The following is a 5,972-nucleotide window of genomic DNA, read 5'->3' on the forward strand; positions in this document are numbered from 1 at the left end:
GGACCTTCGGCTCCAGTCAACCCCTCTCTGCTCCAGACAGTCTAGGCAGGAAACCAGCCAGTCAGCTTCTGCCTCAACCTGAGCAGCAGCCGAGCCCCCAGAGCTGGTGAAGCACAGTTACCAGACTGGCTCAGTCAAAGGGACAGCCAAAGACCGGTTAGAGGAGAGCAGCTCACATCCAACAGCATCACGCTGGAATCTTCCCTCTCAGAGTGACTGCCTCAGCCTCACCCCCTCCCTCTCTCTCACTCTTTTTCCCTCTCTCTCACTTCCTCACTCTCCCCTTGTCTCTCCCTTTCTCTCTCCCTCCCTCTCTCTTACCCTCTCTTCCTCAAGATGCAGAGCTGCGCATTGGCTGCCTCTCTTTCTCATCCCCTCCCAATCAGCCTCTGCTCCATCCTTGCCAACCCTGTTTTGCATGCAAGTATCCATTCTTTTCCTCTCCTCTCTTTCTCTGACATTTGGCTGTTCTTTTATGACTCACATCTTGGCGTGTGTGTGTGCACACACATTTCTGAGGCGTGGAGATCAGAGAGAGACTGATTTCAGAGGGCTGATCTGTGCTCTGTTATGTGACATGTGTGCGCCCAGGGCTTTCTCGGCACAGTAGACTGTCCTGCAGCCTCACCAGACTGTCTGTGCTGGATGGAGGACTAATGATATAGAGGGGTGGGTGGATGGATATATTGTTGGCTGAGGGCTCATGAGGGGAGACATAGGCTGGTGGTTTTGCAAGATTTTAATGTGGAAGAGAGCTGGGTGCTCCTGCTTATGACTGCCTTTGACAGCTTATCCATCATCCTGCTTCATGACATACTCTAAATCTGGCTGTAGCTTGCGCTTTGACAGTATCTTACCAACTTCACTCTGCCTGAGGCAGAACCATATCACCATAGTCAGTAACAATGTGTTCTTGACACTTACTGTCTAAAATGTTACTGTGGCTGATGCCCTAAAAGTAGTGCATGAATGAAAATTGGGACGAAGATTGACATAAAGGGTGGAATTGTGGTTTGTAGAAGCTATTAAAACACACATATACATGTAAAACTGATAAATAAAGTGTGGATTTGCCCACACCTGCAGGTATAGCATCCTTTCCTTGAATAAGGGGGATTACAGGTTCTTTTTCAGGTGGTATATTTTTACCATTGTTTTATTACTTTAATCCAAAGGGCTTTACCTTTCAGCACAATCAGCCAGTGTCAGATTTCAAACCAATCTCTTCGCTCCCAATTTTGGTATCATTTCACCTCTGAGACTGTGCCTCAAGCCTGATTTGAGCTTATTTCATGACAGACTCCACACTTGTTCTGTAGTTTAGATCGACCTTTTGGATGTGGGGCACGTATTTTGTCTCCCAATCGCAGCTGTCTGAATCTACACCAATGGGCCAGATGGAATGAGGTATTGATATGTGGATTGAAGGATTCCTAAAATTTCTCCTCGAAGCTTGAAGTCTCTCCTTGCATCAATTTACTAGACACTGGGCAACTAGCAGTGTCGTGTTGCGCCCTAAACAGCCATGCATAATGATGACAGAAGGCCTACTCAGACAAAACGGCCAGGTCATCTCCATTTCTTGCCTGGTTCCTGGTCTGCTGACTTATTCATTTTGTCAGCCATGGATGGGCTCCCCTCCCCACCCAGTCACATCAGGTGAGTGATATGGGCTGTGTGGGGTATACTGTGAAGTGATATGGGAAGAGACAGCTTTCTGAGCCCCAGCCAAAAAATGTCAGCCCTCTTCAGCTCACCTGCTGGCTCCCACATCAGTCTCGCCTCTGTCAGCTCCTCTATTTCTGCAGCAAGACTGCCCCCATGTGGTTAGCAGTGGAAATGCAGCCAATGAGCTATCAAACACAGAGCCAGATAGTCGGCCAGTGTCTGTCATGGTTGTTGTGCAATACTGAACCTGGTGACAGGTAGTTGTAACTTTATGAGAATGTGTCAAGAAAATGTATGCGGAAATGAGGCAACACTATTTAGAATTACTCTGCTCCATTTCTAAAAGGGATTAAAGTGAGCCAAAACAGAGGATGCAAAGTAATAACATACACTCTGCTGCTGGTTTCGTAATAGGGTTAAGCCAGACGTATCTTCTAATTTAATTTTTAATGTGATTTGTTATTTACATAAAAGCTGATCTCTGCAATACTTGAAGTCTACAGCTAAAAATGTATATCTGATCAATAAATATACTGTGCATATTAATATTTATAAAGAAATTATTATTATAAATTTGAATGCAGTGATGTTTACTATATGTTTTTGCTTGCAAGCTTTGCATGTTTGAGGACAACTGTGTTTTGTAATGGGCTCATTCTCTGAAAAGAATGCAGTTATTGTCATACTCACATGGTGGCAGCAAAGATTTACACATGGATATAGACGTCCTGTACACTGGTATCTGTATTTAACCAAGCTCCCGTACACAGCCTCCTCAGAGGAAACCTAGTACCAACGTGAGAGGGCTAAATGAAAGAGAAAATCTTTCAGGATTGTTCTTATTGATGCACCATTTTGGATAATTAAAGGGAGCAGCCACCCCATGTACAGTACAACTGTGGCCATTGTTGGAGAAGTACGCTGGATAATTCACTGCGACTAGAACAAAAAATCCATCTCCACAGCACAATCATTCCCCTAATTTTCCTCCGGTGGCTCCAATTTGTACAGTTTGACTGCCGCATATGTGCCTCATAATGCCTTATGCAACAGTTTGGATGAAATAGAAAATGCAAAGACAGCAAACACACACACACACACACACACACACACACACACACACACACACACACACACACACACATTACTCTACACTTGTGAGGACCCCATTTGAAATAATGCCTTCCCCATCCCCTACCTCACTACTTCTATCATCTGCACTGTATGATGGTAATAAAGTTTTGTCAATACAATATAATTATTTTTCTTTTCATTTAGAAAGACTGATAATGTGAAACGTCCTGTCTGATTTTTTCAGAACCATTTCATCAAAGGAAGTTGCAATATACAGATATATATATATATATATATATATATATATATATATATATATATATATATATATATATATATATATATATATATATATATATATATATATATATTCATATTTTTTCATTTTATTTTCTCATATTTTCTATTGACCGATTCGAGGGCATCCTGATAGGGACCGCAATAGCAGTGCTGTTACTCTGCTAACAAACATCCCGTCACTCTCCCAGCTTGCAAATACTGATTAATGTTCCTGTGGCCCGCTTGAAAACATCAGCTAACCATCAGCTCACATAAAGAGTTACCTGTAATTTAGTGTAGAGAAAATAATAATTAGAAATGTATCTTTATTGTATCCAGAGGGAGAAGCAAACATAGGCTATCTTTTGTTTGTTGTCCCTGCTGTCCCCCCTGTGTCTGGGACCTCTGGGGCTTCATGGCTAGCATTTCCCTGGTCTGCCGCTCCTGCTCCCCTTTGACCTACCATTCCCTGCAATCACCATTATTTTAACTACTACCTTCCCTACCCCTACAACTATACCTAACTCTTACCACACCCTAAACCTTGTGCTTGACCCCAACCTCTTCCTTATCCCAGTGCCTAACTCCAACCCATATTTCCCATTTTAAAGTACCAGTAGCTCACAAGCAATGAAACAACACTTTTGGGAAAAGCTAAGACGGGTTGAACCTGATCACAGCCCTGAGGGGAGGAGACTATATGAAAAATAGACGGACGATGAGAGGCTTGGATTATTGTTTATTTCCTGAGGCCTAACCGACATCTTTTAAATTTTCATTAATGATGTTTTAATAGAGTGGTCTTTTCATTGGAAGAGTTTAAGGTTATTTTACTTGTGCTTGAGGACCTCTCTTGACTTAGCCTTAACTTAAAGCCAATTCTTAACCCTTACAAGAAGGACTATTTGATAATGGAGGATTTTCAAAAATATCATTATATAAAACTGCAATTGTTCAGTTGTTCCTCACAAAGTTAGAGACAGTTTTAATGAACAGCAGAGGCCATGTGTGTAACTGTGTGTAAGCTTTCTAATGATCGCAGAATAAATATTTTATGATCTTAATATAACCCACACTGTCTTGTTGTGATCATTAAATGAAAGTTTAATCCTTTAGCAACGATCTGATATAATAATCATACATCAGACATAAAGCAGTCTCAGCTAGTTACTATAGGGACTGTGGTCATGCACAGTCCTAACAATACAGTGACTTTAGATTAGACGTGAGTAAAAATCTGTATAATTACTCATTTATTAAGATAACAGATTATTACCACATTAAAAAAAATCCTAGACAAGGAGGCGTATTCCCCTCAGCCCTCTTTATTCTCTTTGTTCTTTAGCTTTCTGATTTTATATGAGAGCACACAACTCTATTCTCCTTCTAGTTTGATGACAAAGCTTTTTTTTTCTTATTAATTTGTACCAATAACAAAATGCTGTGTGCATGATGAAATAACCGAAGCCAAAGTGGCCGCCATTGGAAACAGCTACCTCATATCTTCTCTCAGAGGTTTTCACCGTTGTACCATTTTTGTCTATTTCAAGGCATCTTCTAATCAGAGACCATTGTGATTAACATATATTTGCTTTATCTCTGCGGAGTGGAGTGCACCTGAACTCCTTCAAACTTAAAATGCCTCTCACAGAGTGCAGGTCAGATGCCATCTTTTACAAAATGATGGCTCAAATAAAGGATGGGAATAATAAGTGTGATGAGAACAATCTGCCCATACCTCAACGAATTCCAGGCTTTGCCAATCATCTGTCTAATCACAAAGTCTGTTGGCAGAACAGGCTTTCATTAAATATTAGCTTGAGAGAAAGTCGGACATTTAACCTGTATTAATTTAATCCTTTTTGATTAATTTTCACAGCCATTCCTCATAATTTTCACTCTAATAATTGGCTAGCCTCATTTTTGCTGCTACTCTGCTGTGTCATTGTCTCCACTTCTCTGTCGGTGTCTTTTGTTCTCCTTCTCCGTGAATTTTATTCAACCTTTAACTCCTTTCACTCTCTGTCTTACTGTTGTCTCTCTTGGCCCCTCTGGCAATGAGAAAAAATGGCATCATATCATGTGTTTCTTCTTTACCCTGCATGTGTCTTAGCTTCTACTATTTCTGTCCTGAGCTCATACACTTCCACTGGTGATCGTAGCTGTCTTGACGCGTGCTTGGACTACATATTGTAGACATAACAACTTCTACATGCACACAGCTGTGCAGCTTTTGGGCGCCTCCACAAAGGCGTGCCAACATGGTCCTGTGCTTTATCATAAACATCTGAAAAAAATACAGTCTGCTCCTAGCCTCTGGGCATGCTCTATAAAGGGCATTTTTAATCAGTTCAAATGGTGAAAATCCCCACCAGCTGCAGAAGTGGCAGCACACCCATGGATGGCAGTAGAGCGCTACAAAGCCCTGAGGTCATAGGGACAAGTTCTGGGTGAGATAACAATACTGGGGGATGAGAAAGCACCAAACACTAGCCACATTCTCACAAAGCACCAACACACGGCAAGCTGCAGATTCACAGCTGAAATACAGGACCAAATTACACCTCAGCTAATTACACAGACCTCCTTCATAATGATGCAGAGCTGTTATGACTGAGGCAGAGAGGCTGCACACAAACCGAGCCCCCGCCTGAGCTCGGAAAGATGCTGGAGTCATCTGGGCCTAAGAATACTGGCTATTTTTCTGAGTCATAATTCATTAATTAGATGATGGACATGGAGGCCCACTGCTTTCTAAATATATCAAGATCAAAATCAGCTTAAACAAAGCGTGACCTGATTACCATAGCAACTATTTAAATGGCATAAATAGGCTGTACCCCAGGGTTCAGGCAGGCAAACAGTGGTGTGCTTTCAACATGGAGTGTTTAATCTATTAACGGCTCCTGTGGGCCTTTGATTAAGGAAACTCATCTGGGCTTTTACATTTT

Source organism: Pagrus major, chromosome 23 (assembly GCF_040436345.1).
Source record: "Pagrus major chromosome 23, Pma_NU_1.0".
NCBI classification, from domain to species: Eukaryota; Metazoa; Chordata; class Actinopteri; order Spariformes; family Sparidae; genus Pagrus; species Pagrus major.